Genomic DNA, 15,358 nt, shown 5'->3' on the forward strand with positions numbered 1-15,358 from the left:
TAGTACTGAGTGGTAAGTGAATGAATGAATGCATGAATGAATGAGACACTAGTGTTGCCTTCCAAGTCACACTTCATTATTTCTTGCTATTTAAAAACCAAAAAATGAGCCTCTTTTTTGACACATTTAATTTAGCCCTATTGGAGCATACTTGTGAAATGAGAGGGTAAAAAGAAAAGCAATTAATGAGAAGATGCCTTCCTCCCAGATAACCCTTGGTTGGGAGGCTTGGGCTTCTCTGTAATCTTCATCTAAACATCCAACACTCTATTGTCATTGGTTTCTCCTATTTTCAGATTAAAGACCTGTCTAGCCCTTTGCTATTGAAATAGAGCTCCTCATTTTCCATATGAACTATTATTAAGAATTTCTATTCTTCCCACCACCACTCCTGGGCATTTTTCATCTGGGATAGAGCCTTTTGGGCTCAGACCTTGCTGAAAAAATATTTCCAGGGCCTGCAGCCAAAGGAGATCAGCTAAAAATCTTTATATGCGTCTTGTATTGATACACAACAGAGCAGGACCTAAGCCCCAGGAAATTGCACTGCTTCCCCACCCCACTTTCTCACCAAGTTAACCCCACTAGAAAAGGGATTCTTAACTAAAGCCCATGGGGACCTTACTCCCCCAGGATTAAGAATGCCTATGAACTTGAATGGGGAAAAAATTGTATTCAAGACCCTCTAAAACAGCATTTCCTTTTATTATGAATGTAGGCAACAGAACAGCTGTATTTTTGTCACAAATATTTACATATCACATTACATTTGCTGCAGATACAGTTAATTCAATTCTCATTATTCATAGGAGTTACGTTCCATTAAGTCATCTTGAACACTGAGTTAGCAAATACTGAACCACTGCTCCTAGGGGACATACCGGGTTATGTTCCTGCGAGCCTCTGGTCATAACACTATCATTCAAGCAATCAATACATGACCTTGTTTCATGTGTGGTTTTTGTTTAAAGACACCTATTTAATTTATAGTTGATTAATTAACTTTGAATTCATAGCCAACAGCACTTTAACTACCATCCGAATGAAGATTATCTACACATCTATTTTCTCTATAAGGCACATCATAGCCTTCTTGCACTTAGGAACCCCAGATGATTCTTCAGCACTGCACTTGCATTTTAAATAATGAAATCACCAACAAAAAGCATAAAACTGCCCAAAACATGACAATAAATATACCATGAAAAGGATACTTATTTACAGTGTAAAAGCTGAAATAAGAAGACAGAGCACTGCCTTATTCAGCCTCAACTGGGAACCTACAAATCAGGGGCCTGAAATTTTCCCTATTCAAATTACTGCAAAAGTGCCATGGGTACTTATTTGGGGGTTACAAATAAATTTTAGCAGGTAGGCAAATTCACAAATACAGAATCCTGAATAATGAGGATTGACCATTTTTTTTAAAGATTTTATTTACTTATTTGAGAGAGAGAGAGAGAGAGAGCCCAAGTAGGGGGAGGGGCAGGAGAGAGGGAGAAGCAGACTCCCCATTGATCAGGGACCCCGATGCGGGACTCGATCCCAGGATCCTGGGATCATGACCTGAGCAGAAGGCAGCTGCTTAACTGACTGAGCCACCCAGGTGCCCTGAGGATTGACCATTTCTTTAAATATCATTTTGGCCATAAATATTTTGAAACAACTATAGTTATTAGACCCATTATAAAAGAAGCACACACACACACACACACACACACAAAACATAAAGAAGCACATGTGTTAACATATGCCCATTTTTGATATTTCAAAGTATTTTTAGTAGCATGATATTTGGTTTCCTTTGTAATCCCATGTGTTTTATTTTTTGGATTTAAAAATGTTGTTCTGAGGGGCACCTGGGTGGCTCAGTCGGTTAAGTAGCTGCCTTCTGCTCAGGTCATGATCCCGGGGTCCTGGGATCGAGCCCCACATCTGGCTCCCTGCTCAGCGGAGAGCCTGCTTCTCCCTCTCCCTCTGCCTGCCACTCTGCCTACTTGTGCTCTCTCTCTCTCTCTCTCAAATAAATAAATAAAATCTTTAAAAAAAAAAATGTTATTCTGAAAAAGGATTCCCCAGGCTTCCCCAACCTGCCAAAGGGATTCATGACACAAAAGGTTGTATGCTTTGGGGTGTGGTGCTTTGCAAAGGAAGAACCCCACAGTCCAAAAAATCTGGAAGCACAGCATAATTTCTCTGCTTCCTGAAAAGTCACAGGGTGGAAGTTCTACAGTGAAGAAGTCTGTTCAGCTCCTCATTTACCCCACAATTTTGACCTAAAGCCTTTTCCCTGTACGATAGCTATTAACACCCTGTAGATACCGTGCTCTCTGGAACCACCTTGGGAGATCCTGCCTAGCGGAATTAGCGTCTGTCCAACGTACTCACTGGCGTGTAAGAGAGCAATTTCCCAGGTATATCTAGACTCGAATCCCTACTCCTCAGTGTCTCTGTGAGGCAGAATGTCTTTGGAATCCTTCTCATTGCAACAACAGCTTTCCTGGTCGAACTTAAAATGACAAAAGCAGCACCTCTCCCGGGCCCTGAGACCCAGGGCACATTCACTGTGCTTTATGGATTTCCTGATGAATGGATGCATCAATATACTATTAACATGTCAGTTTCTCATTAAATCTGAGTACAGAATCTGTGTTTGCCCGGCAGGATGAACTCCTTTAATCTGATCTGGCAGAGGTCCTAGCATAAATATTCATACAAGCTAGGTCTCTTTTAATCTGGTCCTTTGCTTGGGGTAAAGGAGGTGGGGAGAGGTTGCTTTCAAAGGCTGTGTCTGGGTCACTTCTTAAAACTACAATATCAAAAAATAATGGCTTCATCATCAAGAATCTGTCGTTAAGAAGGATTACACTTCTGAAGCTCTTGGATGGATAGAAATGCAGAGGGGAAATAAAGAGCACACAATGAGGCTGGCTAAGGATTTCTTTGGGCATTGGGCTCCTGGCTGGCTGCTTTGTTTATAATTAAATACACGGAGCATTTACAGGAACCCTTTTCAGCCTCAGAGCGCTACAAATGTAACTCATGGGTTCACAGTAAGCTGCAGCAGAAGGACCGGCGGGAGGGGTGCACCCAGGGCTTCTGTGGCAGGCAAGGCTTAAGGCAGCTTCAGACCCCAGAGACGTTCATTCTCACCTGAGGATTCTGTCCTCAGAGATGCACACTTTGCACAGGCTCAGAAAAAAAACCCAGGTGTTAATATTTTTACAGTGACCTCCACACTGCAGTTCTGCAAATATCAGCCAGAGCATGGATGTTGAGTGAAGCTGCTGGGGAAGCAGAGAGCTTTTGAGGGCTAATAAGTGAGACTCCAGGCTCATACAACCTCTGTGGCAAGAACAAAATTCTGTCCTGCTGCCTTTGGGAGCTGAGGGACACATCAAAACACGAGTGGGGACTTCATGAGGCAATAAGCTTTGTGGGCACTCATCTGGGTTTGAACGTTGTTGAAGCCCCCGGTGTCTCAGTCACTTTCTCCTCGAAATGGGAACAATAATACGTTCTTCCCAGCACAGGCCTCGCCCCCTCACAGCTCCATGTCCTTCCATAGGCCGTCTCCTCAGCCTGCACACCCTTCTCTGATTGGAACACTCTTATTCATGCTTCAAGACCCAGCTCACTCCACTGTTGTCACAGATGAGCACATACAGACACACAGTCTGCTGGAGGGCATAAGAATCTCTAGGATTAGGTTCAGCTGCTTATGAGTGAAGAAAGTGCCTTAAAAAGAGAGAAAATTATTTCTCACATAAAAGACATCCAGTAGTCGGTGGTGCAGGCCTAGCAAAAGACAGGTAAGACCTCTACACCAAAAACAATATTTTGCTGAAAAAAATTTTAAGAGATCTAAATAAATGGAAATATATACCTTATTCATAAATTGGAAAACTCCATATTATTGGGGAGCCTGGGTAGCTTAGTCATTTAAGCGTCTGTCTCTTGATTTCAGCTCAGATCGTGATCTTGAGGTTGTGGGATCGAGCCCCACTTCGGGCTCCGCACTCAGTGGGGAGTCTGCTAGAAATTCTCTCTCCCTCTCCCTCTGCCCCTCCCCACCCTTGCTTGCACTCGCTCTCTCAAAAAAAAAAAGAAAAAATATTATTAACTTGTCAATTCTACTAAAATTGATCTATAGGTTCAACATAATCCTAAACATAATCCCAGAGATATTTTTGGAAAAATTTGAAGCTGATTCTAAAATTTATAGAGAGATACAAAGAACTTAGGTAGCCAAAACAATTTTGGAAAGAAAAGTAAAAAAAACAATGAAAGTGTTTCACTCCCTGACTTAAAACTTACTATAAAACTACAATAATCACGGCAGTGTGTTACTGACATCAAGACAGGCAAATAACTCAGTGGAACAGAACATAGTACCTGAAAACAAGCCTCAATATGTATAGTCATTTGATTTCTTCACAAAGTTGCCAAAGCAACGCAAGGGAGAATGAAAGTCTTTAATAAATAATAATGGAACATGATATTTTTTAACAACCTTCCACCTCAATAGCATACCATATATATGAATTAATTTGAGATGGATCATAGACCTTAATGTAAAAGCTAAAACTAAAAAGCTTCTAGAAGAAAATATTAAAAAAATACCTTCACAGTTTGGGGATAGGTAAGGGTTTGGTAGCCAAGACCCAGAAACAACTACCAAAAATAAAACTTAAAAAACTGATAAACTTTAGACAGAATTAACGTTGTTCTGTTAAATTACACAAAGTTTAAAACTCCTGCTCATCCAAAGGCACCAGAGATAGGGAGAAAATATTCACAAAATGTGTATCTGATGGATGACGCCAGAATATTTAAAGAACTCCTATGATTCAACTAAAATAATAAAAAGACAACCTATTTTTTTGTTGAGCAAAAGATTTGAAAATATGCTTCACAAAAGAAGGCATATGAAGAGCCAAGTATATGAAAAAGTGTTCAACATCCTTAGTCATCAGGGAAATGCAAATTGAAACCACAATAAAATACTACCTCGCATCCACCAGGATAGCTAAGAAATGAAAAGATTTGACGGCAGCAAATATTAGAAAGGATGTGTAGCAACTGAAACTCTCGTATGGAAGCACTTTTGAAAAAAGTATTTTATAAAACACTAATTCAAAAAGATTTATGCACCCCTATGTTTGTTACAGCATTGTTTATAATAACCAAATTATGGAAGCAGCCCAAGTATCCATCTATATGCACACAACGGAATATTACTCAACTCTAAAAAAGAATGACATCTTGCCATTTGCAACAACATGGATGAATCTAGAGAATCTAATGCTAAGTAATTAAAGTCAGTCAAAGAAAGACAAATAACATATGATATCATTCATATGTGGACTCTAAGAAACAAAATAAATGAACAAAGGAAAAAAGAAAGACAACCCAGAAAAACAGGCTCTTATCTATAGAGAACAAACAGATGGCTACCAGAGGGGAGACGGGTGGGGGGTGGGTGAAATAAGCAAAGGGGATCAAGAGTACAGTTATCCTGATGAGTACTGAGTAATGTAGAGAATTGTTAAATCACTGTATCATACACCTGAAACCAATATAACACTACATGTTAACTATACTGGAATTAAAATTTAAAAAAGAAAAAAAGTTTCTTATAAAACTAATTATAAGTCTACCCTATGACCCAGCAAGTTTATTCCTAATTATTTACGAGCATATGTCCACAAAAAGACTTGTATGAGAATGTTCATAGCAGCTCTATTCATAATTGCTAAAATCTGGAAACTGTCCCGATGTCCATCAATAGGAAAATGGAATAAACACATGAAATACCACTCATTGAACTAGAAGAAACTACTAACACAAACAGGAAGAATGAGTCTTACAATTATTATGCTGAATAAAAGAAGCCTTACACAAGGGGCATACACCTTATCATTTGTAGGTATGTGTATACATATGAAATTCTAGACCAGGCAAAACTAACCTATGATGAAAAAAATTAGAAAAGCATTTGAAGTGAGAGAACTGAGGAAGAACATCAAAGAACTTTCAGGAAGGATAGTTCTATCTTTCCTTTTTTAAATTTTATTTATTTACTTGGGAGAGAGAGAATGAGAGAGAGAGCATGGGGGGGAGGGTCAGAGGGAGAAGCAGACTCCCCGATGAACAGGGAGCCTGATGCTGGACTCAATCGCGGGACTCCAGGATCATGGCTTGAGCCAAAGGCAGTCGCTTAACCGACTGAGCCATCCAGGTGCCCAAGGATAGTTCTATCTTCATAAAGGTTTCTATTACACAGATGCATGCACTTAGCAAAATGAAACACTTCCGACTTGCACACTTTATTGTATGAAATTTTATGGACAGTTGGGAAGCAAGGTGTGCAAATGCATGACTGCCTGTATCTGCTATCTTCCTCTGTAAAAATAAGTCAAGGGTTTTTTTTTAAGTACATTAAGCATGACATATAGATATATGTACATCTATATAGATGAATCATTTTTCTAACAGATATTGAAAGTCTATAAAAGGTCACTGGAAGAATCCATTAAAATGCTCCACAGTTTATTGTGACTTGTAATATTTTTACAAGAATATAAAAAGAGTTTTCTGCCCATGCAATTGCTAAGCTATTGGTTTCATTACAAGAAAGAAACATCAGGGGGGAAGAAAAGACTGTAAGCCTCTAAACTTTAGAATATAAATAGGATTATAATTTGGAAGAGAGGAAGACATAAAGGAAGAGAGAAAGAGGATAATTACAATGCAAAAAAAGGAACATGGCTCATGAATTACTTTGAAAGCACAATTTTAAAATATGATTATCTTAATTCATTCCTATCATGAGAAAATGTACAGAAAAAAAGCCAAGGGTTCCTCCCTGCTGACAACTTTATTGAGCCAAGTGACTTCTGATAGACCGATTCAAAGAAGCAGAATCCCTTTATGGGAGGCCAGGCTGGTGCAAAATCTGCAAAAGGAGGCCAAAGACATTAATTAGATGTTGGATCACAGTGCCGATGACATCAGGGTTGATCAGCTGCGCGGACCAAGTACACAACAGGAGTCTCTAACCACTGGAAAAGCTCACATTTGGAGCATTGACGGTTTGCTCTTCAGCACTGCAGCCCTGCTCTCTCCCTGTGCAGACGCCAGACAGAGGCTTTACCTCTATCCATTACTGTGGAATAGTTCTCTATGCCATCTTATTCTTTCTCATGGGCCACCAGGGAAATAGACAATAGTGCAGAATATGGGTGAAAAGCCAAAAGTTGGCAAGGAAGTTAAAGCGTTTTTATTATTTGGGAATATTTAGTATTTTGATTAAACATAGGAAGCAATGTAATATTTTGCCTTTTAGAATCAGGCCTAAGTTTGAATGTTGGCTCTGCTCTTACAATTATTATGCTGAATAAAAGAAGCAAGTGTGACCTTGGGAAACTTACTTAACCACTCTGACACTCCCACTCCCTCTATTCTTATATCCTTATATTTAACATAGGCCATCTGTGAGCATTAAATGAAATAGCACATGGAAAGCACTTAATTACAGCTCCATGATAATTTATCTGCACTCCCCAAATCCAAAAACTACAAACCAAAGGTTTGTTTCCTAATTCATTTGGAGGCCAAATCTGACCTGTACCCTGACAAGAGGCCAGTTAGTCTTTATTTATCCCGCTTAATGTGAATATTCATGTTTCTCTGAAGAAATACTAATGTTTTGATTATAGGGAGTTGCCTTAGATCCTTCTCGGGCATTGCATAATACATGGTATATACACCATACAAACTATAAATTCAAAACACTCTGAATTCCCAAGCACATCTGGCCCCAAGAATTTCAGATAAGGGATAGTGAACCCGTATGACAGCCTTATTTTATTGTTACTTTATAAATTTCCTATTCCCACTTCATGGCATGTTAAGACCTCCTACTAAAAGTTGTTCAGAAGGCCCACTCTCTAATGCACGTCCAGCTCATCAGGGTACTTCCTTGAGTTGGGCTGTTGGCACCAATTATGGACTCAGTAGGTATGGATTCTGTTTATCTCAAAACAGTCTTTGTGAGTTGATTATGGTTGCTTTTGAGTAGAAATATCAGTGAGTTTGGGGTCATCTTCCAAAAGAGAATCACAGTTTCTGAGCAAAGCAGCCTGCCACCTTCAAACAGCCCTCGAGTCTCCCGGACACAGGGCGGACATGTTACAACCACTCTTGTTCAGAAGACACCATTGAACAAATGAGTGGAGTCAAAGAAGGGGAAACAAAGGGATGACCGTGCTCTTGGCTCAGTTCCATCATGAAGAGCGAGAAGACAAACAGGTGACTTCCATTTTGCCTCCCAGCTTAGGTGCAAACAGCTTGACTAGAGGAAGCCCCTGCTGAGCCAGGACGTGCGTTAAAGAGGACAGCTTCTGAACAAATTTTAATATTAAATGGCTGGCCTACAATGCAGCAGATGGCAAGCAAATGGAAATTTCGAAAGATCTCGCTTGTAAAAACTGGTTTGGGGAAGTTGTATAAATTAAATATAAAGTGTGAGTGCATTTATAGGAAATAAGTAGCCCTGCATTCATTTCAGGCTGTCTGATTTCTTTGGCATGAGTGGTTCTGAAAGACATTATACGTGTATACTCACTTTTAACTACATGTAAAGTTGAATTAATAATAAAAACCTTAATTTGGTGAAGAGCATAAGTAACCAGTCTTTTCCGTGTCTGTCCAATGCTGCCCGAGAGGATCCCCAAGTGGCTTGGCCAAATCTACCGGAGACGTATTGGCACCATCCTCTGGTAGAACTGAGAACTGCAAGTGCACTTGAACAACCTTCAGCTGTTCCAAACTCAGACCTGAAACCAGAGACGTTATTGACCCCCCAGCCAGTGTTGCTCCTTCAAGTGCTGCCCTCGTTCCAGAATGTCTATAATCACACTAGTGGACTGAGACATCCGTCAAGTTTATGCTAGAAGAAAACTCACATGAAAAAAGTTTCGTAAGGAACTAGTTTATGGGACGCCTGGGTAGCTCAGGTTAAGCGTCTGCCTTTGGCTCAGGTCATGATCCCAGGGTCCTGGGATCGAGCCACATGTGGGGCCCCCTGCTCAGTGGGGAGTCTGCTTCTCCCTCTGCCTGCCCCTCCCCCCTGCTTGTGCTCTCTCTTTCTCTCTCTCTGTCAAATAAATAAAATCTTTTAAAAAAGAACTAATAGATAAGAATTAAAACCCACATATATATACTCCCTGGTCCCAACATTCAATACTTATAATCCTCTCACTCTGCCTCAAAAAGCTTTAAATAGCATTTAATATATTAGCTAAATAATAAAGACACAAATATTTTGAGTCATCATTTTTAGCAAGAAAATGTTGCCTTTGGGTTCGATGTGAGAATTCGGGAGATCAGAAAAGCTGTGGCAACCATGGAAATAATACAAGACCACTCAGATGAGAAGAGGCAAAGGGGCCTTACTTGGGGATTGCTACAGCAAGGGGCCAGCGACCATCACGTGTGTTGGCGGAGGAATGGGACAGCCGTACGGTGGGGAAAAGGGAGGGCTTAGGCATGCCCTGGTTGGAGGCTGTAGGCAGGCCGACTAGAAGGATAGCACCCCATGTAATTGGCTGGGGGTGCATATTGCGTTTTCTCAGGTTGGTCCTAAATTGGAATTGGGGACAAGAATTAGGGAAGCTGTCAGTGATTAATCAAGGCCTGATCATCTGGGGCCAGTTGTTACCGAGGTTATTGTTTGTCTTTCTGGACCAGGTACGAGAGATGGTGGCCTGATTTTCTCCAAGTTTGACTTGTAGACAGCAAGCTGGCTTCCTGGGCTGGTTTCTGTGGGTACCAAATGGGTTTGCACAGCTCACTGCTACGGATGGTGGGTCAGAGTTCTACACTGTAGAATAAATTCCCAGAAACGGACTTCCTGAGCCAAAGAAGACACGTTTATAATTGTGACAGATACTGCCGGTCTGCCATCAGGGTTACACTGTTTTGTATTTTTACCAGCAATGCAGCTCTAAGCAGGGGCTGGGCCAAAGTACAGTGAAGACCTATATGCTAGTTACATAAAAGTATACGTAACACTTATATATTAAGCTAACAAGCTGCTAAATAAAGTCTGTATGCCCTATTCTAATGCCATGATAAATATACCTTCCTGAGGACTCGAATGTCCAAATTTGAATGTACAAACCATGGATTCCTCAGAGTTCTACATCAAAATGTGGTGAGCAGTCTCTGGCCTGTGGCTGCCGCGTTCTCTCTCCACAGCTGTCTCGGTACCATACTCGGAGGACCTTGTACTCACACGTGTAGACTCCCCAGCTCGCACCGCCGAGCTCTTTCCACACCATCCTATACACAGCCACCCTCAGGATCAGGGAGGCACAGGCCTCTAGTCGACCCTGGAGAGGATGACCTGGGGGGAAAGTCTTCCACAAGGGGTTCTGAAGATACGTTTGATTCTGAAGACATGTTTGCCAGGAGCGTGGCCTAGAAGGGGAGATGCAGGTTCTGGGTGGGCATGTCCCCCGGGCCTAGCAGAGGAGGTGCATGGTTGGAGGTGAGCCAAAGCAAGAAGGGACAAGTGTCAAGAGCTTGGAGCCCAAGGAAGGGGCCCTCTTGTCTGGGGGCCATTTTCTCGAGTCTTCCTAAAGAAACAAATCGCCTACAAGGCTCTTTCCCCACTTTCTAACCTCCCCTTATCTGCAAATTCTGGAGCAGGATTTTGAATATTCTCTTGGCTGGGAGACGTATCTGTTTTCTCCAAAGGCCTGCCTAAGAATAAAATAGAAATATTACAGACACCCCTTCAAGCAGTGTCCAAATTCAGATTCTTAATGCTCTTAGCCACAGTCACGAGCCCTTCTTTATATAAATTCACAGCAAAAGTGAAGTGAATGTCCCAGTTCCAAACGGTCTGTCCCCACTGGTAAGCCAGTTATCTGGATTTTTAGTTCCAGGGATAGGATAATTTTGTGTGTTTGTATTGGCCATCAGGATTTCATTATGCCTTAAGACAGATGTGGGTTATATAGATTAAAGGAGGAGGGAAGGAAGGAGGCAGGAAGGAAGGAAGGGGGGAGGGAGGGAAAGGGAGGGAAGGAGAAAATGAGGAATGAAGGAAATCCTTCCTGGGAGTCCTTTGTTATTTACCTTTTATAAATTAATTCACACTAGCCAGTAATTCTTTGTCAAGTTTGGCAATGACAGTATCTCCCAACCCTGTTACGTTATTCATTTGAAAACATGCCAAGAGCTACCTGGAGGTGACCTTCCTGTTTTCTTGTCAAACCTGTCATTTAACCCTTCAACTATTCTTGCTACTGCTGTAAGACAGACAGAATTCACGAGTTAGCTTTATGACGAGGCCTTAGAGCTTTTCCTAAAAGACTTCCAGCTGGTGAGCTCAAAACATTCCTTTTCTTAAAAACAGAATAGAAATTTATGCAATCTTATTGTGACAGAGGAAAAAATGTTAAAATGAAAATTCAGAAGGAATCTTTTTATCTAACACAATCAATTAATTGAAAAAGCCAATTAAAGTAGGAGTGAGTTGTCAAAGTTTGCACACACATTCCAAATACTCATTTTCATCCATCAAACATATTATAAGGACAAGGCCTTTTTTTTTTTTGAGCAGAAGTCTGCAGAGTGAGTTATACAGCTTCTTTCTTACATAAACAACCAATGTGCTCTGTGCCAAAAAAAAAAAAAAACCCTCCAATTTAAAGATACTTGTGAAATAGTCTCAGAGCCAATGTCCTTCTAGATTTCTATTATTTGCCCCTGTTCTACTTAATATAACAGCAGTTTCTTTCTAGACCTTCTCATGGTTCTCATAGAAAAAAAAAATGTTCTTTTTACACTTTCAGTTTATCTAAGATTTAACTATATCATCTACAATAACATTTACAACTGATATCAGATTTGGGAAAAAACCACGATGACTCTTCTGCCATTTGCTTGTGGAAACAGAAATGCAAGCACACATTGGAGAGCAGCCTCCTGGCATCTGGGTGGTTGTTAGTCAATAGATTTTTACCAAGGGAATGAGCAAATTAATATAGTGAGATGGGTAAATGAGACTTACGGCCCATTTATGATGGATGCACACACACACACACACACACACACACTCCCTGGTTTTTCAGAAGTGTGGATCACGTGTGGTGATGAGCACTGGGTGTCATACACAGCTAATGAATTATCAAACACTACATCAAAAACTAATGATGTACTATATGCCGGCTAACTGAACATAATAATTAAAAAAAAAGATCCTTAAGTTTTGATGGGAAATGGTGGTTTATGGAATACAAATGAAAGAAGCCAAGAGGGCTAGAAGGTTTTGCTGGGTAACAGATTAACCCAAACCAAGCAGTTTGAAACCACAACCATTTATTGTCTCACTCTTTCAGGGGATCTAGAGTCCAGGCTGGCTGAGCTGGCTTAGGGTCTCACAGGCTACATCAAGGGGCCAGCCAGGTTATGTTCCTTCCTGGAACTTGAGGGTCCTCCTCTAAGCTCACACGGGTGTTGGCAGAATTCACTTCCTTATGGTTATAAGATTGAGGCCCTTGGCTCCCAGAGGACTCGGCAGTTTCCTGCCATGTGGCCCCCTCTATAGGCAGTTCACTTGAGAGCAGCTTGCTTCTTAGAGACCAGTAGGAAGGTCTGTCCCTCCAATCTGCTACAACAGAGTCTTAGATAATGAAGCATAATCTTGGGAATGACCTTCCATCACCTTTGTCATATAACAGAACATAATTTAAGGGAGTAACATCCCATAAACTTTGCCATATCCTATTGGTTAGAAGCAAGTCACAGGTTCCTCCCCCCTCCCATTCACCCAGAGAGGAGATTATACACGTGTGTGACTCACTGGGGGTCACCATGGGATGCTTCTGCCACAGGAGAGGAGAAGGGTCAGAAGAGCCTGGGGACTGGTGGGACATGGGAGGCAGTGAGTTGGGAGAGAGACAGGGAATTTAGGCAGGGATTTGGGAGACACAAAGAAATTTATAGGGAACGTTTTGTCAGTTTGGCCTGATAATCCCCTCTATTCAGTCTCTGAGAATACTCAGTAAAAATCTACACTGTTCTTCAAAAATTTTGAGATCAGGTTTGGGTTCTTGGTTTTCTTCGTTTCTGTTTAGTTGGTTAAACGTTTAATTCTCAAACTGACAAAACCCTACTTCTCTTACAACTAGGAAACATAAGGCAAAGTTTTACTTAAATTTTTAAGGAGGAGATCAATAAATAAAAGAGCTGACAAGAAGAGCACTTGAAACTTGAAAGATGTAACAGTGGGAAAATGAATGCAGAAATGAGAAAGTCTAGTTAGATATAAAACTGAATAACTTTGTCCAGAACAGTAATACCATAATATTTGGGGTTGTCCTCCATCAGGTCAACACATACACACACACACACCTTATCAGCTTTCTCTAAGTTAACCTCTAACTTTATGGGGCTGTTAAAATGGATGGACCTTCATCAGTCGTGGCTAGTGGGCCAAAGCAAGTTACATTCCCCAAGAGATCTTACCAAAAAATAGCATGATATTGGTCCAGTTATATTTTGGTTAAATATTTTGCTACTTACAGCACAGATTAGAAGACTCTTAAAAATGCTTTTAAATTGAAGAATGCATTTATTTCAGTATTATTACCAGTTTATAGAAAATGAAACTAAGGTTAAATAAGTTGCCAAATTAGCAACATTGAGTCCAACTCTGTTCTCTCTTTCCACTGTTGCAGAAAAAAACTATTCAGGTAACTACTATTTGTCTAATATAGAAAGATAACTGCTTTTTGTCCTTAAAATTTCAATTAAGTAGAAATTCAATGAGTCGCTATGAGAACACAAGACTTTTGGAGTAGTAATCACATAGTGTTTCAAAAGGCATTTTTCTCACCAAATGTGAAAGCTTTTCACAGCTTTATCTTTACATAAAAAAAGCTGATGACAGATTTCCTGAAGGTTTTGAACTGGCATGTGTATTCCTTGTCAACAATAATAATTTATCACATATGGTATAAGAAAGGAAACTGTATAGTGTGTAAAGAGAATGCTATCAGTCCCTTAGCTTTCTCCTTATGTGTCTGTCAATTTCAACCAAAAGTCGTGTCTCAAAAACCATCTGAAATTATCTGAGACTTGGAAATAGACAGAAAAGATTACAGGGAGTCTGTGCGGTGTGCCATGCTGGGCTTAACTTCCTATTGAATGAGCCATTTCACTAATCTCTCGGGGCAGAGGTTAATTTGTAGATTTTTGTCTAGTGGAGATGTAAATAATTTATGTTTAGTAGAACAGATAACCCCAAGGGTTATAGTTTATTGCCCTGTTGGACATTAACCAGTTTTGTATCTAACCCAGCAACCTTACCCAAACACTGGGTCTAAATACCTTACTCCCTGAGTGCTCTTTAAACTGGTTTTTGTATGGTACCAGTTCCCTCATTAATTAGTGAGTTACAGAAAACCTTTGACACGTGCTTATTTTATAGTCATGAGAAAGTCATGGTTTTACTTCTTTGGAAAATATACTTTATCAGTCCCCATGTGGAAAGTGGGAGAAAATCAGTAGAATGACCACTGACTGGGGAACTGAAACACCTATATTCTATCACTTGCTAGCTATGTGATCTTCAGCAAACCACTTAAGCTCCTTGAGACAGCTTCTTCACCTGGTAAGTGGAAATAATAGGAGGGCGTTCTCGAGGTGCTGTTGAGAGTCACACCAAGTCTGGAACAGACTCGGCGAGGGAATCGCCTTGTCCCCAGGTGAGTTTACTGCCAGCTCTTCAGCTTTCGTAACAAAAGCTGCTGGATTCAGGGAAGGGGGGAATGGTAATAGGATTCCACAGAGGTGTTGAATTTGAAAACTGAAGCTGAGAACCGACCTTTCACCCGCAGAAATAAGCCCCACCCAAAAGAAGCAGGATGCACAGTAGCTCCGGGGAAGTAAACATGTGCAGCTTCATACTCCACATTTCTGTATAGGGGTTTGTGTGTGCGTGCTTGTCTTCTGGCTAAACAAGAGAATGGTAATCTTTGCATTGTTTTCTTTTAAGATTTTATTTATTTATTTAAGAGAGAGAGCACAAGCGGTGGAAGGTGGGGGAGAAGCAGAAGGAGAGGGAGAAGCAGACACCCTGCTGAGCAGGGAGTCCGCCCTGAGATCATGACCCAAGCCGGGGGCAGACACTTAACCAACTGAACCACCCAGGTGCCCCATAATCTTTGCATCTTAAGTAACTTGTACGGAAGCCTAGTGAAGTCAGAGCAGAAGACAAATCCAACAGGATTCGCCATGAATTCCCTACAATTTCTCCAGCCTGCCACGGTTCCATACTGTA

The sequence above is a fragment of the Phoca vitulina genome, unplaced genomic scaffold (assembly GCF_004348235.1).
Source record: "Phoca vitulina isolate PV1807 unplaced genomic scaffold, GSC_HSeal_1.0 scaffold4, whole genome shotgun sequence".
Taxonomy (NCBI): Eukaryota; Metazoa; Chordata; class Mammalia; order Carnivora; family Phocidae; genus Phoca; species Phoca vitulina.